General features: G+C 29.9%; 1 protein-coding gene across 3 annotated transcripts in view; it reads right to left on the bottom strand.

Annotated features, from left to right (window-relative positions):
• LOC129958269 (protein toll-like) overlaps positions 1–25,110 on the bottom strand; it is a 60,361-nt gene extending 35,251 nt beyond the window's left edge. The window contains exon 1 of one of the 3 annotated variants that reach the window (XM_056070598.1): positions 24,543–25,110. The gene's annotated coding sequence lies outside the window, so the exon portion shown is untranslated. Of the gene's footprint in view, positions 1–2,079; positions 2,101–8,911; positions 8,995–24,542 lie in introns of those variants that run through there. The other 2 variants (XM_056070599.1, XM_056070600.1) reach the window with 2 other exon arrangements.
• Positions 25,111–26,998: the final 1,888 nt, after the last annotated feature.

The following is a 26,998-nucleotide window of genomic DNA, read 5'->3' as shown; positions in this document are numbered from 1 at the left end:
TGTTCCACAATCTAAACACGCGGAGAGAAAATGCCCTCGGGACAAATATCCATAATAAGCTGAAGAAGAGGGGGAAATATTTAAGACATCCTGCTACTTTCTGAGGTCATCATTCGACAGCCCACAAAAGCCACTGAAATCAAGCATGACTGGTGGCAGTGGGAAGAGTTTTTTTATCTGCTTTTCTTATTATGCGCTTTTCTTTTTTTTCTTTTTTTTTTCCCTACTTGAAAGGTTTTCACTACGTTTTATTGCTGCAACAAAAAACAAACGTTTGATTAGTCAGAGGTTAATGAAGGTCGAATAAATGAAACCGAATGTTGATTTGGTATTTACGGTGAATAAGGAAAAAGAAAATTTTGATTGTCTTAGTGCTGAGCATTGATAAATAAATAAAAAGCATAACATGTTCTGTTTATAAATTAAATGGAAAATTATGAATTCTTATACTAAAGCTTACTTGTGTATTATTCTTAAAATTTTGATAATAATTGCTCTTTATACTTAGAATAAAGGGGGAAAGTAGTATTGCATTCCATCAAAAGCCGAATTCAATTCTTGAAAATTTAGGTTAGTTATATTTGCGTTTTGTTTTGAAGCTTAAAATGATATACAAGTTTAGTTATATTTACGTCCTATTTTTACATAACATGAAAGCTATTTTCGGATGATCCTCGCAATTTTTAACCATAGTCAAATGATGAAGATGGCGGTTGATCCGGCGTCCCTTATCCATTTTTCTGCGCTGCACTAGCGGAAGATTTAGCAGCGTAAGCCAGGAACTTGAGTGTGGCAGTTCTTTAGTGGAATCGAGTTTTGAGCCTGAGGTCTTCCGGCACCGATGACGAGAACTTTTCACCAAGACCACTAAACCTCTTTCAAAACAAGCAATGTTTCTTAATTTTTTTCATATTTTCTTAATTAAGACCCCAAAATTTTTAATGAAATCATCAATCACCAGTGCTATTTATTATCACTTTTATAAATGATTTATGGAAATGCACCAAGAATGTTTGTCATTGAAAGAGATTTTACAAAATAAGTAAATTCACATTCATCTGCTTAGTTTTTCTTCATAAATGACAAAAAAATGTAGTTAAAAATATATTCAAAAATTAAAAAATTAATATATAAAACAGTAGCATAATTTTATTTAGAATTGTCTAATATGTTCATTTATATATAGAAATTGAAATAATATCATGAAAAAAAAAAAAGACAAAGGGCTGAATTTTTTCAGCATGCAGCAGCAGATCAAAACCCAGTAATGAAAGACAATTTTTGGGGTAGAATAATATTTCGGCGTTATTCTTGAAAAGAAAAGTTATATGAAATTTTTTAATGTGTTTCATGAAATTTGATTTTCATCCTTATAAGAAAATCATTCTTTCAAGAAATAACTTTAGCTAATAGCTATCTTTAAAGCTCTTTTAATTTTGACTTACTGCTCATTTTCCCTGAGTCCAACAGCGTTGAAACTTTTAAACTCTTCTTCTCTTTAAAAGAAATCTATTTCCACATTCTCCTAGAAACTTTTAACTCTTACAGCAGAAATATTTTTATTACAACAGACAATTTCAGTACTAGGTTATCAAAAGGATGATAGTAAAAATCATGCTTATATTGCAAGGTTGTTCAATCAAATATGAGTAAAATAAGCAAGACTTTGTTAATGGTATCGATTAAAAATTTTTCGCATGTTGCTGAACTGATTCCATATTTAGTTAACTATTCAATAAGAGTAGACTGGAATCCGCGAGTGACATTTTGACTTCTAACTGAAAATGCGAAGTGGGTTGTCCCTTTCACTGGTTGTTTCCATACAATCTGGAATCTTGCCAAAAAGGGCGGAGTTTTCAAAAATCAATAACGTATCCCAGCGTTTTTCAACCTTTTTTTAACTTGAAATATCCTTTAAATATGTTTAATTTAGTGTCACATATCTCATGCTGTGGGTTGGTAAAATATCGGCCATAATAAAAGCAATGAAAGCAAGTACATGAACAAAGACGATTTTTAATTTTTAAATTGGATATAAAAAATAATTTGCAAGTTTCAAATACAAAATGAAAAGCTTACTTGTGAACTCTGGATTTCTGGTAGTGAATACTGCATATTTGGACACTTCTAATGAGTTCTCAACAATATATATATATTACCATTGTAGACTGGTCTTCTTATTTATCCAATTACGATAAAGAAATATGATGGCAGTAACCAAAAAATGCCATTCAGTTCATAATCTAGGGGTGTATTCATAAGTTCCTTGCAAATATTACTTTCTTTCATTTTTCCAAATGTTTTTACCGACACTCTTGAATCCAATATTTAAAAAGAACTCAGTAATTATCAGCTTCTGGATTTCTATTAAGTAGCGCTTGCAAAATCACTGAAAAAGTTCTTCATTCAAAATAACGAAAACAAAAATTCGTAGAAAATAGTTAATAAAACTTAATTCGTGTTATCTAAGCAAAGAGCAGAACGTATTATAAAAAGCAGATTATTTTTATTATCACTTATTCCACAAAGCATCAATAAATCCACTTTAAAATTATCACTAAAGAAATCAGAAGACTAGCGTTTACCTGTAAAAGCGATTAATAACAATAAGCCGATTTTGCCTTCGGCGTTGCGTTAAAACTAAAAACTAGATTTCTCAGCAACACGTAATGGGAGCCTCATTTCAATTCGCATCACAACGTAGATTTCACTACTTTATATGCAAATGCTCCTTAGTAACAATAAACATGCTCTTTATCACCGTCTGTCTGAATGATCTAAATACACTTATGAAGTTACACAACAGTTCTCACAATTTAACTTCTAGCCTATTTGCCCCAAAGCTATAAAAATCGAGTTCACAAAAATGAAATAAATAAAGTTAATTTTTATAAATTTTTCCCTTGCATCGTGATTTGTATTTAAGGAAAGACAGAGTCATTTTAATCGAAGAGATATAGCATACAACATGTTACTCGTTCTTGTTTTACTTAACTTAAATCTTTGGAACTTCTAGAATACAAATAGAAGAAAACGAACGTCATGGGAAAATGTACGCCAGATTGCTTAAGGCAACAAAGGGATTTCCAAATATTTTTTCACTGATTTCTAAGTTGTTGTTCTGAAATTCTTATCAGAAATTTGTAACAACGTGACAGAAAATGAGGTATATATATATATATTTATATTCATTAGGCAGAAATACTAATTATGATACAATTTTTGTATTAAAAACAGAAGTATTTGAATTTCTTCAAAAAAATCTTTAAGACAACGAATACTATGGTCTTACTATAAATTCAATAAAAATAGTTTTTAAAATACATATTTTATTAGTATTCTAAAAAGAAGAGATTCTTTTTATTGTAATTATTTTTTTACTTCTAAGTCTCCAATTTATAATTCAATATTATAAACATTAAGGAACCTTAAAATCCACTTTTCTCCAGTTCATTAGTAAATGGCGGCTATCGCCTAAGTTAAAATTTAAATCAAAATATTCTATTAACGAATAATTGAATTCTGAAAATATTGAAACAGTGTATTGTCATCGAGAACAATAAGTAAATAAAATTTCAGATTCTAGAACAACAGGAAGTAAGAGAATAATCGAGTTAGATAAGTGCATAACGATGTAATCTATATACCGTTTGAACATGCCATTTTTTTGTTATTGATACAAATACATATTATGCATGAAAAATTTAGTTTTTATGTATAAATTTGATTCGCATACAACACACACACACACACACGCACACGCATACTGCTCCGAAATACGGAACAAGAAATAAAATGTTCATTTTGAACAATAATAATAAAAAGGCATTAAAAAAAATTTCTACAGATGAAAAAAAAATGTTATTTCTGTCGAGTTTTTGCAATTTTAATACCTGTTGCACATTGAAAGAAACCTCTAGCGCAGAAAATGTTTAAAAAAAAATTATAAAATGAACATAGTTTTCTGATTAATGTCGTTTTCAACAAAATCTTTTCTCAACGCCTGTTTCAAATTGCAGTATAAGAATCAAGCATAAAGGGCCATAAAATAATGTTATCAATATTCAAATTTAATCAAAACAGCGTTCACACTTTAAATTTTCATAAATTAGTATCTTTAGAATTGATAAACTACAAGGATAATTAATAGATTTCGTCGAAGCACTTTCCAAATGTTTATTCCTAATTCGTTTTCAGAAGTGTAAACTGAATAATGATTTATATAAAGCAAAGTACAAAGACAAACATAATAGACCATTCATCCGGAACACTTTACCTGAAAATACAAAGAAAAGACAAATAAACGGCCTACATTAATGTTTACCAAGCGTTTCCAGGCAAACATGTATTTTTAACCCATTGTTATAATTTTTATTGCTCCTTTTTTTAAATAAGGAAAGTTCAGCTCAACCAAATTAGAAATAAATATTAAGTTTAATGCAAAAAGAATCAAAAAGTAAGGAACAATGAATCCGGCCTGAAGACTTTCTCGAGGGTCACCCTCAGGCAGGGATTCAAACTAAGGATTTTCTTATTGTGAGGGGTCTGACTTTCGTCCAAACATATTGACACTTCGTGACCCGAAAATACCCAGAAATTGAGGCCTTAGAGATAAACCAGTATCACAAAAATAAAAGAAAATAAATTATACGATATCAAGAAAATTATTAACTTCCAAAGCGGCTCGGTGTTTATTATACGTATAATAATATTTAATTATTTTTTCTTTTTATACGCGAATGTTTACCAAGCATGAGTGCCTTTGTGAACGCACATACACATTAATTTTTTAAGCGAACATTTTTGTTCGATATATAGAAATTCAATTCGATATACAGAAACTGTTGTGAAAAGATTTTTCCAATAAAAAAAAACGATACATGGAGATTTTTTTTATTTATAAGGAATCGAATGAATTATTTATAATACTTTACGCGTGCGGGCAATTTTGCCGTAAGTAATTTTGACTGGATTTGAACCAGAGAGGGGAAAATTTTAAAACGGGCGAGTCAGTATAGTTCATAAAATAGCCATCCAGTTTATAAGGCCCATGATTTACTTACGATCGAAGATAGATAAAACGTCCATGATTTATTTACGATTGAAGATAGATAAAATGCCCATTATTTACTTACGATTAAAGACAGATAAAAATTCAAATTAGAGAATTATCACTTCATACCCCAAACAGATGTTGCACTGAAAGTCTTTCGACAGTTGCAAATGCTTTAAAAGGGCTGAAAAGTGATTTTCTAACTTCCACTGCGTCTTAACCTATACTTGTGAGACATGTTTGTAAAGCTCTCCTCAGTTGCTTCATTTCTTTCATTCTTAAAGATACAAATGTCATAAACATGGAGGCAGAAGGGATGAAATGTTTCTTTATTTAGATCTTCACACAAAAAGAACTTGCATTTGCCTTTCAAGTTGTCGAGAGAATAGTTTTAAACCTCTTTAATCCAAAAAAAAAAAAAAATGAAAAGGTACAAAACTAGATTTAAAAAGAATAATTATCATATGCTGCATTAAAAGTTTTATATTTCAGGACGCCAGAATTACTTTTCTGTGAAATTATTTATAGTATGAACAACTAAAACGGAGCAACTAAAAAGATTTTTGGTATAATCCTTTCATTAAAAGATTTTTACAATATATATATATATATATATATTCTTACTTTTTCATATACATATATATATATGAAAAAGTAAGAATATTTAATAGTATACATTACGCAAAAATTATTTACAGTTCTATAATTATTATCTGTAAGAATCGCAGGTAAGAAAATAGCTCTGAATTTAAAGGAACAACATAGCATTACAAAACGCAACAAACCGATTTCGTAATTCAAAATTAATGAAGAAGTGCATATGCATTTCATAGCGAAATTCGAAACTCTTTCCGCTTTCATTTTTTTAAAAACTAAAATTTTAAGGAAAGTATTTGTTTTTCTCAGACTAAAATCAAACAAAAAAAATATTGCTTTACTTATTGATTACGCAAAAACTTCAATGCAGCAGAACTGTAAAAACTATTTTTGAGATTCAGATAATGAAAAAAATAATTAGTTTAAGTCAACTAAGAAAAACTAACCATCCATCATGAGAAAACGATTTCAAGTTAAACTTATCAACATCAAAAGTTTAAACTCCATAACTATGGTAAAAACGAAGAAAGAAAAAAAAAAAAAAAGAAAAGAAAAAAAACACGGAAAGATTATTTTTGAAACTCAGTTTTTAAAACAAGTCTTCGTGGCCAAACAGGATCTCAACTTTAAACATTCACGAGGAAAGAGTTTACTTTCAATGACCTGGAGGCGACAAAACCTTTCTTGATGCATATGTATGGTGTGTTAAAAGTAACTCATTAGCATGCTTCATCAATTTAAACAATCTCGATTTGTTTTGCTTTTGGACTCGGAACAGACGATGAAGTACTGACCTGCATGAAAAATAAGAAAAAACAAATGCGGATTTTCCTTGATTGTTACCTGAAATCTCTCTTAAGGCTAAAAGTGAGGGGAGGAGGAGAGAGAATCCTTTTCTTTTCCAACTTATGCAAACATGAACTTTCATTACAGATCGCTGACACAATTTATTTCAGAAGTAGAGATAAAATGCTTATTCCAGCGAAAGGGTTTTAGCATTTTCTCCTTGTTTTGTTTCTAAACCGCCAAATATAGAGTTTTTTACCTTATCTTTAGATATCCACTGACGCAAAAACTTGTTTTCTCGATTCACTATCTATATAGAACTGACAATATGTAAATTAGGTTTTAATGTGGACTGTGATTTCAAGTAGCAAAAATAAAATTATGCTTCAGAACAACATTCTATCTACATAAAAAATATCAAAACACTTTTTCGGTTAGAGTACCAACAATTGAAAAGCCCGCATGATATTTTTTTTCCGTTGAACCCTTTATTTACTGACGGTACTTAGAAGTACCATTTAAATATGGGCTTATATCTTCGTAATTTAGCTATTTTTTCTGATGGTATTCAAAAGAATATGGGGAATGTAACCTAGATAGCAAGTAGTTAATATAAGCTAAAAGTAGAAATTAAAAATATTTAATTATTAATTAAATTAATTAAGATATTTCGATTAAATTATTTTTTTTTCTTGGATTCCCTGGGATTATTTTGCAAGGAAACTTAAATACTGGTGCAAATAAAAGTTGAAAAATTGATGGTAAAATAATTCGGTAAATAAAAGGTTAAATCTTGAATCAGGCCTGTTAGTTTCTAGTATAAAATTTATTAGAGATCTGAAAAATAAAAAGGAAAAAACATCGTAGTACAATTAACCAAAACGCACTTGAGTTAGCTCAATGCTACGTCTTTTTATCTTAATTCCTAGGCAAATTTTTTTTAGCAAAACATGAAAATAAAACAGTATCATTTATGATTTTAATCAGATAATACAAGAAAAAACAAAGCCTAATTGCATCATATAAAATCAATATTAATTTCTATTTAATATATATTTAAATATAAATTATATAGATATAATATATGTTTAAAAACTGTCATTAATCATTGTCTTCAATATTGGTAAAAATTATTAAATTTTTCAGTAGATAAAAGTAAAAGCATTTAACGCCTAGTTTTTTTTTTTTTTTTTTTTTTAATATTATGTTGATGGCTTTTTATATCATTCGATTACCTTGAGAAGAATAATTTTCAATTATATTTTTTCATCAGACACTTAAAAAAAAAAATGGTTTTTTTTCAAAATTTCCTACTTATATCAATGAATGTCGCTTTTAGTGCTTTAGAGAAAATAGGAAATACTATTTATTTCTTCTGCAACAAATTTTCATCTTTTTCCTTTTATTTTATTCTGAACATGAAAAAATAATCTGCTTTACTTTGAAAAAAGGTACTGCTTAGAAGTTAAAGATTTGTAAAAGTTACAGTTTTAACAGTATCTTTTATAGCTTTGCAATTCAAAGCATAATTCGGAGGAATCAGAACATCCGAACAGAGTGAGACTTCTGGATAGTATTATCCGAGAATCATGACAGACACGAAAGAGATGATAACATCTCCAGAGCGAGTAAAGACTTTGTAACTAACTACATAAGGTTTCCTTGTCTATTGCATCAGTAAAAGGATGTTCAAAAAGCATACTGTATGGAATTAATATCGATTTTGATCTATTTTTTGATCACTTGTCAAGCTTCCAGCTTTTGCAAATTTGCTTTCTAACGTGTATTAACTGAGTCCTTAGTTTTAAGACACATATTGTTGAAAAGTTTTTCATTCTCAAAATACAACAAAAATTTCAGGTTTTATTCGAAATCATAAAAAAATAAATTTAGGCACCACCGAATGCATAGTTCTTATGATAATAAATATAACAAATATATCCAATAATGCACAGAAAGTAAGGCAGTCCTTTTCAATCAAAACTGAAGCCGCACCTCCAATTGAAATTGTTCAGTAAGCATACATAATAAATAAATTTGAGCTCATCATTTGCTTTCAATGCTACATTCAGTCAATATCTCAAAGTAATCACTGGAAAATGTCATCCAAAAGTCAATCGACATCCCTTCTTAAGACAACATATATAACAAATGCATCCCTCTTATGATAACGTATATAACAAATATATCCAATAATGCACAGAAAGTAAGGCAGTCCTTTTCAGTCAAATTTGAATCCGCACATCTAATTACTCCAACTAAAATCGTTCAACAAGCATATGTAATAAAAAAAAAAAATTCGACCATCAATTGCTTTCAATACTTCATTCAGTCAACCTCTCAAAATAATCACTGGAAATCAATCGACATCCATTCTTAAAACAAAATGTTAATGTTTCTCATTGAATAACCAGAAAAATTGGGTGTCGATTGATTTCCTATAAAAGGCTATACTATTTACTATAAAAGGCTTACCTTTGACATCTGTCTGCTCGCAAAACCTCAAACAATTTGAAAGCCGATTTGAACTTCCTTATCATATGAGCACCTTTACTCAGAGAGAGACTGATAGAAAAATTAATGAACGTGAGCGGCATATTTATTACAGTAAACGCTTCAGAATAAATAAATGACATCACCTCAGTTTCGAAGAACAGTTGCCTACCTATCTTTTTGCTTTTCGTAATAAATCATTAGAGCGATGGAATTGAGAAAGAAATTGCTTTCAGCTAATGATCGCTGCTATTCATCGTCTTATTTACTGACAAAGAAAAGATGATTATAATACCGCGAATCAATGAAATTTAAATATTAATTAGTGTAAAATTTACGAAAAATCATAATTAAATGTCAACACTTCTTAGGAAATTCAGAAATAATGCCATTTATAAATAAGGCTCATTGTTAGGAAATTAAGTATATATCGATAATATGGGAAATATTTCACAACATTCAATTATTTACAAAAGAAACAGCATAATCTTCACATGAAAGTAATGAAATATTGAGAAATAGAGTTTCAATTGTTTATTTTTAATTATAATATATGAAATGGCATCCGTGTTCTTCATTTTAACCTTAACAATATCATAAATTAAATTTTAAAAAGTTAAAATCGTGTTATGTAAATACGAGAACTTTTCTGGAAGAAATTAAATATAAGAGTTTTTCGTCAATATTTGCCATTTGTATACAAAAATGCATACTTTAGGCAAAACTAAAAGTAAAAAAAATGGCACTATTTATATCGCCAATTTAAAGTTAAACTCAAAAACGACAACTGCAGATATTTCTTTAATTTTATTCTTTTTAACAACTAAATGAAAATCTACAAATCATCACAATAAAAACATTTTTAACATTTTTAAAAACACAAAATATGTTAACATTACGAAAAGTGTTTCCATCAGAATTTTTTATTCCCACTGAAATCAATCATGTATTTTATTAACATTTTTTTTAATCTGAATATTTCATATGTTGAAGCACTAGGTAAAAAAAAATCAACTTAAATGTAGAAATTTACTTATTTATTATCATTTTCTCAATGTAAATATATCCATTAGAATATAACGCATTCATTACTTAGAACATAATTCTATAATTTAAAAAGCATTTTTTAAATATCTGAAATGTGTCTTAACATTATGGTTGATTTCATACATAGAAATAACTGATAATTGATTCTATTATTGTATAATTAAATGGATCGAAGCATGCAAGTTTTATAAACTTCGTGTACAAAATTAAGCTTTATAAGGAAAAAAAGACACGAATAAGTTCCATACCAATCTGCAATTGCAATTATTTTAATTATTAAAAACCACTTAATAAAAGCGTTATGAGAAATGCAGCTTATAAAACTTCGATTAATATAACTTGTTTCAAAAGCTAATGAACTTGACGCTTTAGCTTTGTTTTTTAAACGGAAATTCAATTTTATTTGTTTTTTATTTAATTATCTTAAATGATTTTTCTTATTGTTTTGTATAAATCGAAACTTGCATTAAAAAAACTTCAACTGTCGTGCATTACAAGCAAAGCAAAAAAAAAAAAAAAAAATGTGTGAGCATTTTGTTTTGCATAATTTTTTTTAATGTAGTAAATAAGATCAAAATCATCCGGCGTCATTCAACAAAATCCAATTGCGTATTACTCAATAGTTTAACAATTATCTTCCAATTATTGTTATTGGTTTTTCCTTCTCAGCATGTGATAATAAAAACTACGTACAGCATGGCATGACCAGTGTGCCCTGTTAAATCAATTGTCGGTCTCTAATTATCAGTACAGTGCTACATATGAAAGAGCAGCTAGTTAGCTAAAAAATAATAAACAGTTTATTACTGATTTAAAACATTTTGCCTCGAGTCACATACTAATGTAATAAAAAATAATTCTTGAATGCTATTTTTGGAACATTAAAAAAAAACTGGATAAAAAGGAGTTCATCTTAAAAACTATTTTTTGAAGTAGTTTTCATTTAAGGTTTGAGTTTCCTCTGGTTGATGGCTGCAACACATTTTAAAAATCTAACGATAAGAAAAATGACAAGCATAATTAGATGTTCAAGCTTCCAAAAGGCTTGCTTCAGATGTTAATCTCCGAAAATTGTTATCTTCAACTAAAGAGTAATCCATTCAATTACTGAAATGCTGCGATGTCATTCTTCTGAGAACCGATGCTGAAATCCATATCATAAAAAACGTCGTTTTTCTAAAGAAATTCGGTATCTGCCAACTTTGTTTTTAACAGCGGATTATTATAGAATTAGAGAAAGAGAACAGTCTGCTAATCAAAATGCAAGAGGTCGCAAAGGCTTGCGGTTTTGATTGCCCTCACATCCACGCACTAAGCACTGTCCATCCCACCGACTTTCCCCTCACAATCAAAATCCTAAGTGTTGCGTCATCGAGGTTTCTGTCTCCGAAAAGGATATGCTCTGCTGGAGGAAGTACTTTCCTTACAAATCATTCCGAAAGACAGTGGTCTAAAAACTAGGTTTGCGACCTTAAATTAGAGCAACGGGGGAAAAATACGTGGACGCCAATAAAATAAAAAAAGGATCAAAAAGAAAGTTTCTTTTATATAAGGGAGAGTGAACAAGAATTTTTATCAGGCAGTTAATATCACCGAAAGTGCTTTTTCTTTTTGAATCGGGCTATTCCAGTATTATTGCCTCATGTTATCACTATCTCCGTATTTTAAAAAGAAAAGGAAGTTATAGATGCTTAACAACATCCGCTTCTTAGTAATGGAGTTCAAGCCCATTACTTCACCTGTAGATAAGACTTGATTTGAATTCCGTTCATATTTCAGAGAGATACTTCGATTTTCAATTAAAAGACTTTTGCATTTTTTTGTTTATAATAAATGTTTTACAAGTTTCTAATTAATTATAAGCAAAAAAAAAAGCAAGTTAAGTGTGTTTTTTTTATTTCCGGGAATTATGCAACAAGTAAGACTGGTAGTGTATAAAAATACGAAAATTTTATTAAAAAAAAAGATACTGAAATCAGCATTTTGAACTAAACTACTGCACAAATAAAAAGAAATTGATTCATTATTTGTGGCATAATGTACGTACTATGAAAATAGACGAGGAAATGCATCTTTTAGATTCAATTAATTCGTAGACTTTCTGTATATATAACGTAAAATTATATTAAAAGTTCATTAAAGAGAGTCGTATTAGCAATGCTAATATTTACATAAATGTCCAATAATTGGGAGATTCTGTTGAAATGTCTAATTACTGATCAATTACACAATCGTAATTCCATCAAAATTTTGAAAATTGCATCTTGATGAGTTTGTATTTCTCAATAACATATAAAAAATTAGCTCTTTAGACAAGCAAAATTTTTCATAATTTTTTTTTCGAATCAAATGACACTTTTAATAGTTTTGAAGGTTTGACTTACGAATGTTTAACTGGTATGTTTAAATCGTATTATAGATCAATTAAACACATTTCAAGATATTTCATTCAGATTATGATATTTTTCTTCAATCTCGGTCTTTATTTTTTGACTAAATGGAAATCCTAAATGATAACAAAACAGTTCATGATAATTGTCTCATTATTAAACAGTTTTTATTAACCGTTTTCTGGTACACTTGTTTCAAATGAATTTTTGTTTGAAAACCGTTTGTGTGATATGAACTTATAACTAGATATAACTTGCAAAAGTAACTGAAGTTAGAACTAGATTTTAGTTTCATGCTATGTACATTATAAAGTCTATTAATGTGCATAGCCTGAGAAAATGACTTATCATTTTAAGCGTCAATAACCGGCGCGCTGGGCCGGTTAGAGGGCTGTGCAGGCAGCGCCGCGATGATGCCGAGCGTGCAGAAGCGGCAATTCCTATTCATAAATTTGAAAATTCGTGCGCGCGTAGTTTGGCTGCTGGCTGAAACAGAACATAAAGGAAAGCGAATAGAAAGCTAAATGAAAACAACGGAAATCGAGTAAGAGAGAGAGCTAGAAAACGACGTAGCTTACAGTCTAAATTTTTCAGAATGCTTGAGAAAACTGACAAGTGAAAAAGCAAGAAGAATACACAAATCTTAAATTAAAGACGAACTATGAATGAATAGTAGTAAATTTAATGGATTTAAATATGATAAAAAAAATGTGAGTAGATATTTTTTAAACATTCATTCTCGTGGGATAAATTATTAATTTAAATAAGGAATATTTATAGCCACTAAAGAGGAACTTTTACAAGGATTTGAAAGCTACTTTTTTTACATAAAAATATAGTAAAATGATGTAAAATTGGATCGACCTCAGAGGGACAATATTTCTATTTTTCTTTTTAATAATACTTCGGAATAATTCTAAAATAATACACATTTTTACTTCAAGAATCCCATTTCTTCATTCAAATCAAAGTTATCTGCACGCATCCTTAGGGTAAATGCAGTGGTATCGGAAACCTAGTCGCATATTAAGAACATTTTATAGTCCGCAATACAACAACAAGTTTCGTTTCAAATATTCCCACGTATCGTTCATTTTTTTAAAAGCCAAAACAAATATTTTAGGAATCTTACAAGAAATAAAAAGGTATTCGTCATTAAATAACAATGTGAACCATCCAAGCGATGCAGAACATAAAATAAATGCACCTGCCTAAATGTAAAAGAATGCGAATGTCAACAGAGTTTCTACCAAGCCAGAAACATTGCCAGAGAACATAAGATTAATCGAATGACATAAAATGCAATAAATATAACTGCAAACCTTTTTAAGAGCTTTCTCTCAGCAGGTCAGTGAAAACGACCCATATCCAATGATTAAACAACACTCAACTCATAGAAAAAGGTAATAAAAAGAAAAGACATACGACAATATTTCATTAAAAAAATCTAACAAATCAAAAGAAAGTCTAGTCTAGAATGATCTATAATCAAAAACTTCCGCTCTCACTTTTTTTTCCTCAACCCAAAATTGAGCTCAAAAATTTTTTTAAGGCATGTGTTTTGATTAATTAAATTTTTCAAATAAATTGACTTTTATTGATCCAATAAAGTCAATTCGTGTTCCGTTGAGCATCTTTCACAGAGAAAAGGAAGATCTGTCATGCTGATTATATTCATATGTTATCTTGAATTTAGTAGTGCCACTGATGAATTCTAAATATTTCTCTATCGAGAATTTCAAATTTCTTATACATTATTATAAAAGCATGCAATTAATTAAAGTTTTATGAATGTCTGCCAAATGGGTTTAAACAGAGATTTATGGAATTTTTTAACGGAAAAATGAAAGGCTACAGTCTATTCTACTGATAAGTAATATATTTTTTAAAAAATAACACGGACAGAAGAATCCAAAAACGTTTAGAAATACACAGAGAGTAAAAAAAATCGATTAAATAAATATTACCAATATTTTTGAAAAGAAATAAATAAATAGAAAGTTAACTTTTGCACCGTGAAAAAATAAGAGGGAACAATTAATTTTTTTTCTCGGAAAAAGCGATATTTTTTCTCAGCCTTTGTTCTACAAGAAATTCTACAGGATTGAAAGTTCGGCACTTTTTTTCATTTTCCTCACGATTTTTTCGAAAAGTATCCGAATGCTATTTCATTCAAACTGATTTTAAATAATTTTTTTAAAATATTTCTTCGGAATCCTCCGTTGCAATTTACATTCATTTTGCTTTACTCAAGAAATATTTGCAAGTTTTTATCACCTTCAGAATTACACTGGAAAGAAGAAGAGTACAATTACAGCTCTTGATTATAGCATGATTTCCAATTCTTTATTTCTTTTAATGCGTTAGACTCGTGCGCCATGAATGAATCTAAATGGCACAGTTACGAGTAAGAAATTTAATTGATAAATAACCGCTAAAATTTTCCGGCGTGAATTAATAAATACAGCACGAATAGGTTCAATCTCCAGCTATTATAAATAACTTTTTTCTATCTCTCTTTTGAGTCATTGAAAAGACGAAGAAAATGCCTAAACATTGTGGCATAAAAAGCGAAAATGATTTTGTAACCTATATCTCCAAAGCGCGTTTATGTTAGGTTGACAAAGAAAAAACAACCCACAAATGTATATTTTCCCGAAGGCTTTTTTTTTTAATTCTGAAGATATACTTTTTTTTCCCCAAAATCTTTGCCATTACTAAGCATATTTCTTAAAAGAAATGTATGGAAAATCATAAAACTCATTTTAACTTCGAAAACTGTATTCGTCATCTTCATCCAAAATTGTATTTTTGCATGCGCAAATCAATTATATCACTCAATAGAGCAGAAAACAGGACAGTGTTACACTTCTATAAATGCCCTCATTGGCACGGTTTTGGACATACTTTGTTAAAAAGGCGTGACATCGAATTACTTGCGGCACCCGAGATTTCACATTCCTACAGTGAAAAACACAATACTAATTGTTTCATTGACGTATGCGGAAAACATTAAACCCATTACGAATTCCTATTAAATATGCAACCTCAAAAAATGCGAGTTGAAAATATAGCTAACATTAAGATGACCTTAAACAAATTCCAGTTGCTTGTCTGGATACGCCCGTCTAAGCAACACCCCCACTGCGAGGTTGAAATAGGAATTTTGATGCTGAAGTGAAAGTTTAAAATTTTGCTCCTATTTTTTGTACATCTTCAAGTACACCAAGCGCTCACGGAAACTGGTTTTTACTTAAAACATTCTATCCACTTTCCACTCTGACTTTTAGGCCTTGACATCTCTTTTCTCTGATTTTTAAGCTGTGTGTGTGTTCTTATGGATGAAAATTTGGATAAGACAAAGGTAAACATTTCATTTTCAACCTTGCTTCCGGCTAGAAGTAACTCAGTTTTATGGAGGAAAAAAATAGTTCTGACAGAATGAAATATGATTAGCAATAAACGAAAGTGTATGGAAGTGAAAGTTTGAAAATATGGCTATAAAAGCAGATTTAAATATGATGGAAATTTGAACATCTCTCTTATGTGAAGTACTTCTTTAAAGAGATATTAATACGTTAATCGTCACGTGAAGCAAGTATGGCTCACAGATAATGCATTTGTTTGGGCCGTATGAATCACTTATATTCCACGAGATTATATCTATAATGAGTCAAATGTTTCTGTGGACCAGAAAGTCCAGACAATATTTTGTCTGATGATGATTAATGTGTTAATATTCAGTCCAGTTCTTATTTATTAACTAAATAATTGCCTACTACATTGTCACTGCTGTTGCACGGACGTGTTTTGCTACATGTCACTTAAAAAGGACTTATCAATTCAATATTGTAGAATCGTACGCTTGTCTGAATTAATTTATTTTTAACTTATATCTAAAACATAACAATGTTGGTGCCATTGAAAGCCGGTCATTTTTGTTCGTCATTTTATTCCTTTGTGGGGTCGTTAAAGGGTTCAGTAAAAAGTCTGAATTAGTGTAACTGTTATTTATTTACAGGTTACGTTACACACGGACAATTTGCATACATAATTTTAGAATAATTTTATGAAATATATATAGCAGCATGTATTAAAGCATGCAGCACATGCCATCGACTGACCTGAACTGAGTCATTGAGCCACAAGACGTCAGAGGGCGCTGTCTCTGATGTCATCACAGTCAGTTATGGTAAATATTACAAGAGCGGCTACAAATTTATAAACTGTAATTGAACTTTCTTTACTGAAAGCAGATAACTTCCGAACTTAAATTATTGGGCCCTTTTTCTCAAGAGTCATACAGGCATCTTACATCATAAGTATTGCAGTTAATTTGACTAAAAACCAGCAATCATTGGCACCATGCACGTACTCGTCCAATGAAAAATCCAAAGGCAGTCGGAGCGCCGACACTTTCATTAAAAGTAGAAAAGCGTTTAAATGCAATGTTCTAAAGTCATCTTATAATTTGATGTAACCGTCTGTGCGCTGAATCAAATAAAAAAGTGTCGCTTTACTTTTCTCGATTTGATTTTGGCGCAAAGTATGAAAAGATGACAAGCTTCTGGTAGTTACGTTCAATTCAAATACATCCCGATTTTTTCAAGTCTTTTGCTATTTGCATAATCTCTATCATTCCGTTAATGTCTGTATAAATTTTTCGAAACATAATTCTATGCCAAATCAATATGAGCATTTCTGACTTTATTTCGTTAATATTTATGTTTTAATTTTTCAATATAATACTTTACAGCTTGTTACTATTTATTGAATTCACAAAGGAATCTAACGTTACTTGCGACTTTACGCTTTTTAGAGAGAGTTATCACTGATCGTGGATCGAGAGTCACGAATACTTCGCACTTTTTTCCACTCTAGACGCGGCATTTCTTGTTAATGAGTATCATTCGCAAAGAAGTCTTGAAATTTATTTCTTCAGAAATGTAAATTTCAAAGAAAGAAATGCATAATGATGTAGTCACGTGGCCCTCCTGTCGAAAAATCAAAGGAAGAAACGACGACCGCAGGAATTTATTACCATGATTTATCTGACTTCATGAAAATACGGTATGACACTTTCTTTTCCCCACCTACTTAAAAATCTGATTATACTTTTAAATTCCATTTCCCACAACGGAGTTTAAGATTTTTTCATTAACACTTTCTTTACAAAAAATAGAATCTAACGAAAAATTATGTAATTATTAGTGATTTTTTTATTATCCAATAGTAGAAAACTCTGCAAATTTTAAGAGATTGAACTGATATCAACTATTAAACTGGATATGAAGGAAATGCCTATTGTTTACATAAAAAGCCATTGCTTTCAATTTATTACTTTTCAGTTGCTTGATTTTGAGACGCCTGAGTCGATTTTAAGTGAAGTCGATTTCTGAGTGAATTATTTTTACTGAAAATCCGATTAACTGTACTTCTAATAAAAAAAAAAACGAAGTCTTAAGAAGCTCTTTAGACACCGGCCCAAAGAAAATTGTCTAAAAATTTTAAAAATATGTAAAAAAAAATATTTTCCTTTTGTTAGCCTGTATAATATGCAAGGTGATACAAAACTCACAGTGCAAACTTTTAGGGGGGGGGGGTAGAAAACACAAAACCAAAAGAGTTATATAAGAATATGTGAACAAAAACCCTAACCTGATCAGCTGGTGGATAATGAAGATGCAGAAGCCAATAATAAATGGAAAATACTTTATTTACTGATACTTCACCCTAGTACAGTACGTGTACACGTTAATGTTCATGTTGGAACCGCAACAACCCACGAAGTACGCACTCATAAACTGCTGAACAACGGTTCTCGATGAATGCATGAGCGGATATTATTGGTCATTCTTAATCCGACTATATCCTTTTACCACTCCGATGAATGGTTGGAAATATTGTATTTTTCAGGAAGAGACACTACCGGAATTACTCAACATTGTCCCTGAGCCTATTCGGAGTGCAGTCTTTTTCCAGTACAATTTATTTTTCCAGTACTGTATGCAATTACTTGTATTTGGGCCTCCATTGATTCGGTAGAGTGGACCCATCCTATGGCCACCACGACCTCTTGATTTATATATCCTGGTTTTATTCTTATCGGTGGGGAGGGGGCACTGAAAGTCATGATCTGCGGAACCACTTTTGACTAAAATGGTCATCTACAAAAGTATAAGTCGCAGCTGCAAATACCAGCGAAATGCTTTATAATTTAGAAAAAGTCACACAATCAATGCGCTGACGTTGTGCATAACTGAAAATGGTAATAACTTTGAGCATTAGCCGTGAATCGTGACTTCTACATGTACTGTGCTAGTGTGAAGTACCGCTATATAAAGAGTTTTTCTACCCATTATTGACTTCTTTATCTTCATTTAGCCCCCAGCTGATAAGATTGTGGTTTCCATTCATATATTCTTGTGTGATTCTGTTTTGCTTTTGAATTTTCTACCTTCACTAAAAGTTAGCTCCTTTGAGTTTTGAATCACTTTGAATCCCATGGTCCCAAGATTTGATTATAGAAGACATGATAACAATTTCTATACGGGTAAACGGACATATTAATAAGTATATGTTAAAAATAAAACTTTTTGTATCTCGCCCGCTTTAACAAACATTTAAATATATATGACGTTTTCAGCCTGAAAAGAGGAAATTCAACAAAATACAAGAAAAATGTAATCAGTAAAAGCAATTTAAAAGGAATTTTTATTGAAGGACTCATACCTATGACTTTTTGATTTTGATAGTTAACTCCAAACATTCTTTTCTACAAAACTTTAACAGAATTTTGCTATAGAATTATGGGGAAAGTGATTGAATCCTTTAGGACTATAAAATTGTTTTGATACGAATTAGAAATCGGCATTAAATACCTATCTAAAAATGGTAGCCTATTAAACTTGTAAAATGCCAGTTTGAAATTATTCAAATTAATTCTGCAAGGCAAAAGAAAGCGAAGCTGGAAAAATAAATACAAAAATGAAAATGATAAAGCAAAATATATTTTAATACAAAAAGCCTACCCATAATCGAATTTGATTAAACAATTCATTTAGAAAAACTCTTCTATTTTTATATACTCTTCTTTAATTTGATTTGTTTCATTTTTGTAAGGATGAAAATTTCTAAATCAATTTTTCACACACTTCCAAATGTGTTAGAATTTTGAAATTTGGTGCATTTGTGCATTCTAAATACACTTAAAATATATATTTTTACAACTTAGTTGCTGTTCACCAACTAAATCAATATTGATAATATCGTTTTAATAACCATCGATCACCATTAATTAAATTTTTATTTCAAATAAATGGTGGTAATTAATACCAGAAAAGATTGAATTCAATATTCTATAATATTTATAATAGTGAATCACAAATTTAAAGTTAAAAAGCAGAAAATTATTAAAATAAAAAAATTCCTCTTTTTAGTACACTAATAATAACATGTTTCTCTGAAAATTTATTATGAAGTTCAGTCATTTTATGAATGTCACTTTTATGTCAGACGAGCATTATTTATCTCAAATTTGTATAAATTAATAAGCGTCATATGCATATTACACAATAAATAAACGATGCGTGTATTTGCTTTCCGTCAGCAGTTGCAAGCACGCGTTTCACATATTTTGCCAACACAATGGCTCTTCGAATTTGCTTTAACAGCAATTTGATACACGGAGAGTTTTCGTTTAGTTTTGAACTATTTCAAACATAAACACTTCTTCGAAAACTGGTCGAGGATTGAATGCAGGGTTATCTTATCACTGCTGGCGTGGTATCTTTGCTACGTAAAGAATGTTGTCCACTTTTAAAATGATGCTAACGAGTTTTCGAAGCTCCTATAATGTAAATTATTCCAATCAGAAGTAGATTTATCGATAATCATTAATTAAAATTTACAGAAGAATTCGGAGCAAAGTATTCAGAACTGTCACCTTATCTCATCAAGTAGCATACATGTTTTAGATTCATTAATTTTTTGTTTAAGAACGCAATGGCATGAATATCGACATTCTCTGACTAGCGTAAAATTAAAAAAAAAAAAATGTTGAAAATCAAAAATAATTAAGAGAAGATTAACTATCACCATTTTGTTTTCTTTGCGGTAAATCTACAAAGATATATTTAAAATTATTTTTTTTCTTAGTTTATACTTGTATGTGCACCGACCATTCAAAGCATTTTAATAAACAGAATCAACTTAAAAAAACCTATTCAACAAAGTGGAAAAAATATTTGATAGAATCTTTTATATAAAAAAAGAAAAATGCCTTAAAAAATTCAATCCTTTTTTTAACGATGCCACTTTTGAAGATATTTTTTAATCTCTTAATAATTCGCAACTGAATGTTGCTTTGCAAGTATTAAAATAACAGGAGGGATAGATAGCAGCACTTGCATACAAAAAAAACAACAACCATGGCACAGAATCATTTGCACAAAAATAGAAAAATATCCTAAAAAATTCAAGCCTTTAACTATGGCATTTTTGAGGGGGGGGGGTTGAATCTCTTAATAATTAGCAACTGAATGTTGCTTTTCAAATATTAAAATAAAGGAGGTTCTTGAATATAAAACCACCAAAGAAAATTTTAAAAAGATAAAATTAAACAAAAAGTGGAGACTAAGAAAACATAACGCATTCATTTTCTCTTTCTTACATTTCTCTGGTCTGAAAAATCATTTTGGTTTTCTAACAGGTTTTTACAATAACAGATATATGCTTAATTCGTTAACAGACGATCTCAATTTTTTGTTGTTGTTGTTGTTTCCAAAAATAATCAGTTCACAGCATATGTAAATGCATTATTTAGTAACAATGAGGTGAGATAAAAGTTCACGTCATAAATATTACGATTTTTTTTTTCTTTACGACATTCTTAAGACTTTTTTTGCACCTTCTAACTGCTGAGATTTGAAAACAAAAATGGATTCCCCATTTCAAAGATTCATACAAGCGGAGAGGGAAAAAAAGGAAATAAAACATGCAATAATACGATAAAGAATTCTTTACGCATGATTACAGGTAAAACTACGTTCGTAAAAACGAATAAATATCGCAGGAAAAGTATTGATTTAAATAACAGAAATCTCTGAACGTTTCTCAGATAATTAATATCGTATAAAATAATTTTTAACACTAATAAAGAATTATGTTCTCTGCACAGAAATAGTAAATATTATTAGTGGATAAATCGTTCCAATTTGTTGACTAATTATAACTCAACTAAATATGACACTAGCAAGTATCTGGAAATTTTAACTAAATAAACTTCCACGTAGAAAATACGAAAAATTACTTTTAAAAAATCTTATATTTTATGAAATTTTTCTTTACTACGCCTAGGTTTAACTAACATATATAAAAATACTCATGAATAGTTCATAGTTTGTATTTAAAGGTTTAAAATCTCATATTGAAAAAGCTTTATTGAGATATCGTGTTCAAGCACATCATTTAACGCACACATGTTACAAAAAGCTTATCTTTCATAAAGCAGCCTATTCATTTTTCACGATTCACAGCCAAGATGATATGATGTTGTCTGATGGTTATATAGGTAAAGAAAAATTTAGAAAGATGGATAATTGATATGGTCTTCGGGGAGATTCTTTCGCGTCTTTTTCACTGTACCAATCCCGAAAAACGAGGAAGTTAACTCGAGGTAAATTTTCAACTTTGGCGTTTCACCAGAGTAAGGCAAGAGTACGCCGAAATCACATTATCTCAACAACGCGATAAATAAAACAAATGACTGAAAATATAAACCAGATTTCGAACTTTAAGAAAATATTCATTATCTTATGCAGCTACAGTAAATATTAGTAGAATGTGGTTAAAATGATATTGTATTTTTTTTAAAAAAAACTTCCGGTTTTAAATCCTAAATCTATCTTTTTGTTTTAAACTTCAGCAAATTTTATTTTTATTTTCCTTAATACAATTTCTTAAATTAAGTCGATTTATGCTCATAACGCTGAAAGCTTTTCCATAGAATAAAATTCGCTCCATTTTAATTATGACGATTGATTAATTTATGTTTAATAGGACAGCGAATTATTTCTTTTATCCTTATAAAACAATGTTTTCATCTATTAGCATTTTTCTGGTTTCCTTTTCGCAAATACTCTGGACAAATAATAGGCAAGAAACAATTGAGCCATGGGGTAAGAAACTCGTAGCTGTTTTTCGCAGCTTATCGTCTATATCGATGTTAATGACCATTCCTTTCCAGTTAATAACTTTCTCACATGCTAGCTTAAATATTCGAGAAAAGGTAAACTCGGAAGCAATTTCAAATTTCAACTTGGCTCAAAAGCTCGGGAAAATTTGATTTGCATTTTATAGATTAAAGGTTACCCCCTCCCCCCCGCTCCAATACTGTGAACATTAAACAAACAATGTAATTTCATGGATTTATTATGGTTCGGCAGCAACTTAACAATTATTTTGAACAATAAAATAACTTATTTTACGAAAAATATAATAATAAAAGGTTGCAGAATAACAAAGAATTAATATTTAAAGAAAAACAAATATAGCCAAAAATCTTCAACATATGCCACTGATCTTTCTTGTCTGTTCCATAAATAAAGTGTATAATTTGTTTATCGAAAACATTACTTTTTTTTTTTACTCTAATTGAATTGAAAATATTAATGGAATTGGCTATTCATTTTCCACTGGTGCCTTAAAAATTCCATGCTTAATTTATCAAATTCTTTGCAAAGATTTCTCTTTCTTCTAGATCTTTTTTAGGTTCGAGCAGGACTTAAAACTGGAAAGGGAGATATTCAGCTAATTAAAAAAATAAATAAATAAATTGGTTTGACTTTAAACTGATTACAAATAAAAAAATAATTGGTTAAACTCAACCACAACTTTTCAGAAATTTCTCAAATCCAAGAAAACTTTAATAACTTCCTGGCTCCCCTCGCAGGAGCAGATACAATTTCTTTACAAAGAGCTATCCATATATTTTAAAGCCTAATAGAAGCTATTCAGGCATCAAAGTAAGGTACATCAATCATTAATGATTAAGAATCGATCAGAAAGTTTAAATGGTAATCCTGCAGCAGCTATTTTAATTCAAATTTCTTGTCGTACTCTACTTATTAAATGCAGTAGCAAATGGAATGCTATATACTGATCAATCAAAAATGCTCCTTTTTCTTAAAGACTTCAAACAGTTCTTGCATTAAAAATCGATTTCATTTATAATTATTCCCTTTATTAATTAATATAATTATTCGTATTCTGTATTAGCTTCTATATTAATTATAAGAAATGATTGTTTAAAGGCATACAAACAATTAAGACAAAATACTTTGAGAATCAATAGGCAATGGTAAGTCAGACACTGACTATTCGATTGTTATGTCAAAAATGTTATATATGCTATAGATATTGAACGAATGACATACATAAATAAAATTTTAAAAAAGAAACTCTAACATATATAAAAATGTTATTTTAACTAAGAGTAATTAAATATTATTTAGTTATGCTAATACACTGAAAATATTTATTTATCTTATTCTTCACAATTTACTAAAACTAAATTCGCATTAAAAACAATTTGTTTAAAAATGGAGTGCAACAATTTTATTTACTGATATTTATTTTATTTATATTGTTTGTATTCTATTTTATTGATAAGTGATTTGAAATGTATATTCATCGATAGGAATATGAGAAGCAAATTCAAGAGAAATAAATTAATTGCAGATTTCTTGCTCTACAATGTATCTTATGAAATAAATAATCGTAATGTTTCTTAAAAATGTCAGTATAATACTTTAAACGACAATGTAAATATCCTCATAGAAGAATATATCTACAAAGAGTTGAATAAAATATATCATACAGAACAAAATACCTAAAAGCGAAGAGTTTTTATCCGGAGTTACACAAAATGTAAAATTTTTGTAATAATTTTGTTGCATAAAAATTCTGAACCAAAATGAAAAAAAAAAAAAATCAAAGGTCATGGAAGATTTTTAAATAAATTAGAAGGCACAAGTATTCCTATATTTAAATATGAATTTCTAAATCCTTAAAAATAAATTCCAAATATAATAAATCGATTAATACAATACAAAAAGCATATCTAGAAATGACAACATTCTGAACAGTTATAACGAATAAAAACTTTCAACACTCACCTTTATGTCAATCTGTCAAAAGAGAATAAATAATCAATCCAATCGTCAACCATCCACAATAGATCACAGAATCAAAAAGAAATAGATTTTAAGTACAGCAAAGCGTCGACTGACAAGTAAGTATGTATCTCGAAGTAACGGTCGAAGTTAATGTACTAATGAAAGAAACATTTCATGGGACACAAACTTTCAGCAAGAAAGTCATCAAAACTTTATCACGTCCAGAGAACTGTTTATACTTGCGCTACCAGATGTTTTCATAACTCGCAGCTTTCGTCCAATGGCGCGTGAGCTTTGAGTATCACATACACTTAGCGAGAGAAAAAAAATACTGCGGAACTTTCAAAAGCATTAATACACATGCTCTTTTACTAACAGAGAATCTCTTGTTCAAAATTCAGTTAATAAGCGATTTATTCCACTAGTAGAGAAACAAAAGGGAAAGCAGACTGTGTGTGTGTGCGATCACGCGCATGTAGTGTGTTCAGCTGTAGTTCGTTCTCTCGTTTAGGACCTTGATGTTCTTGTGAAGAAGGCAGTCTATCCACTACATGCCTGCGGCTCTGGGACGATTTGGATGGCGCTTTTTTCCTGTACGTAGTTTCGGGTGCCAGGGGTAATAATGTCTTCGCTCGGACCTGTTTTGAATGGACGTTTGTTTGAACGCTACTTATTTACTCCCCCCCCCCCGATAGTTATTTTCTACCCAACTGGCATCTTGGAGCTTTCGCCTGTTGTCTTTCCGGTTTAAGTTCGATGAGTATAAGAGAAGTCACTTGTTGCAGTGCTTGACATTTCGACAATGACAGAGATAATTAAAATGAGGTAATCAAAGAAAATTTAGGAGGATGTTTGCAGATAAATTATAGTGCAATCTGTCCATTTAGATAAATTATTTTTAGAATTAATGGATGGCTTACGATAAGGAAAAGGTTTTGTTTTATTTGACTTTTTTGCGCTGATGCTCGTCTCCAATCACCCAAAAACAGGAAGACTTTATATTTTTGCAGATTTGTGTTGAAACTAATTCGCATGTATGATTTGTAATACATAAATTAGCTGAAAGTGACTTGGCTCGAATATCAAGATGTAAAGTGTAATCCATTTGATCCTGAGCCGACTCATCCCCCACAAATTTTTTCCACTTCCCTCATTTAAAAAAAAAAAAAAAAAAAAAATGTACCGAAATAATACGGAATGAACTTTAAAATCTCCTTTGTTAGTAATAGCAACATCCTGGTCCCCTGAGATGAGGTCAAGAGGTTAAATCACCAGAGGCGACGAGTGTACCGGACCAGGATAAAAAAGAAAAGTGGGGGGTTATTGAAAAAATCTTGGGTGTGTGGAATGTCTGCATACCAATACTTTAATCGGGACCGAACTTGTCTCTCAGTGGCCTTGGTAGCAGCAAGGGGAGTATCTTCTCCCCCAGACTTTCAGCATGTCTGAATTTACATTAAAACAATCACCAAATTTTGAACTAATTATGGATTGCAGCTTTTTATTCCTTACATCGACGACAATAGAATTAATATGATTATAGTGCTTAAAAAAGAACGTGATATATTATTTTTCAAGTAAATATTTTTGAGAAATATTTACTGACTTAGTTGCAATATTTTATTTATCGGGGGGAAAAAACTTGGTGATCCTGAAAAATCGACGAAATTATGTTTGTTGCGATTCTTTATGTTAATACTCATATTCATCAAATTCAATTTATCGATACAAATTTATTTTTGAATTGATGAGCAGATAATTCACACTGCTGTTTCATATATTTATTTATCAATTCTCTGGAATCAGCATAAATCAGATTACGTAATCAATGCAATTAGTAGGCACACAGTAATAATGCTAGATAAACAGTTATATGAAAATCAATTGCATGAAAGTGCATGAATTGAATGATATATACTGACTGAAAAATATCAGCCGATAAATTTTAAATACTTTTTAACACTTTTAAACTTATTTTTAAATATTTTTAAACAGTTATATGAAAATCAATTGCATGAAAGTACATGAATTGAATGATATATACTGACTGAAAAATATCAGCCGATAAATTTTAAATACTTTTTTCATAATCTCTGTAAATAATAAAAGCGAACTTCTGATTTTTTTTTTTATTATTATTATTATTGGTTGTTTTACTGGGCAGAAGATTGGATCTAAGCTTGCTAAACAAACATACTTAAGAGAATGGAATGTGTATTGGAAGAAATTTTGTTAGAATTTTAATGAATCAAAAATTAAACAAACTTTAGCGTTTTTAAAGATTACTTTCGAAAATAGTATCGTTCAAAAATTTTTCCTCGCCTTTAAAATTAAAAAATGTGTCTTTCCATTTATACAAATGTATTATTAGTTTCCTGCCAATTCTTTCCTGAATTTAATAAAAAAATTTTAAGTATTTTTGTGGATAGTTTCTTCTTCATTTTGCCAAGAAATTC

This window comes from Argiope bruennichi, chromosome X1 (genome assembly GCF_947563725.1).
Source record: "Argiope bruennichi chromosome X1, qqArgBrue1.1, whole genome shotgun sequence".
NCBI classification, from domain to species: Eukaryota; Metazoa; Arthropoda; class Arachnida; order Araneae; family Araneidae; genus Argiope; species Argiope bruennichi.
Note: the sequence above shows the minus strand (reverse complement) of the source record. Positions and strands in the feature narration are given on the sequence as shown.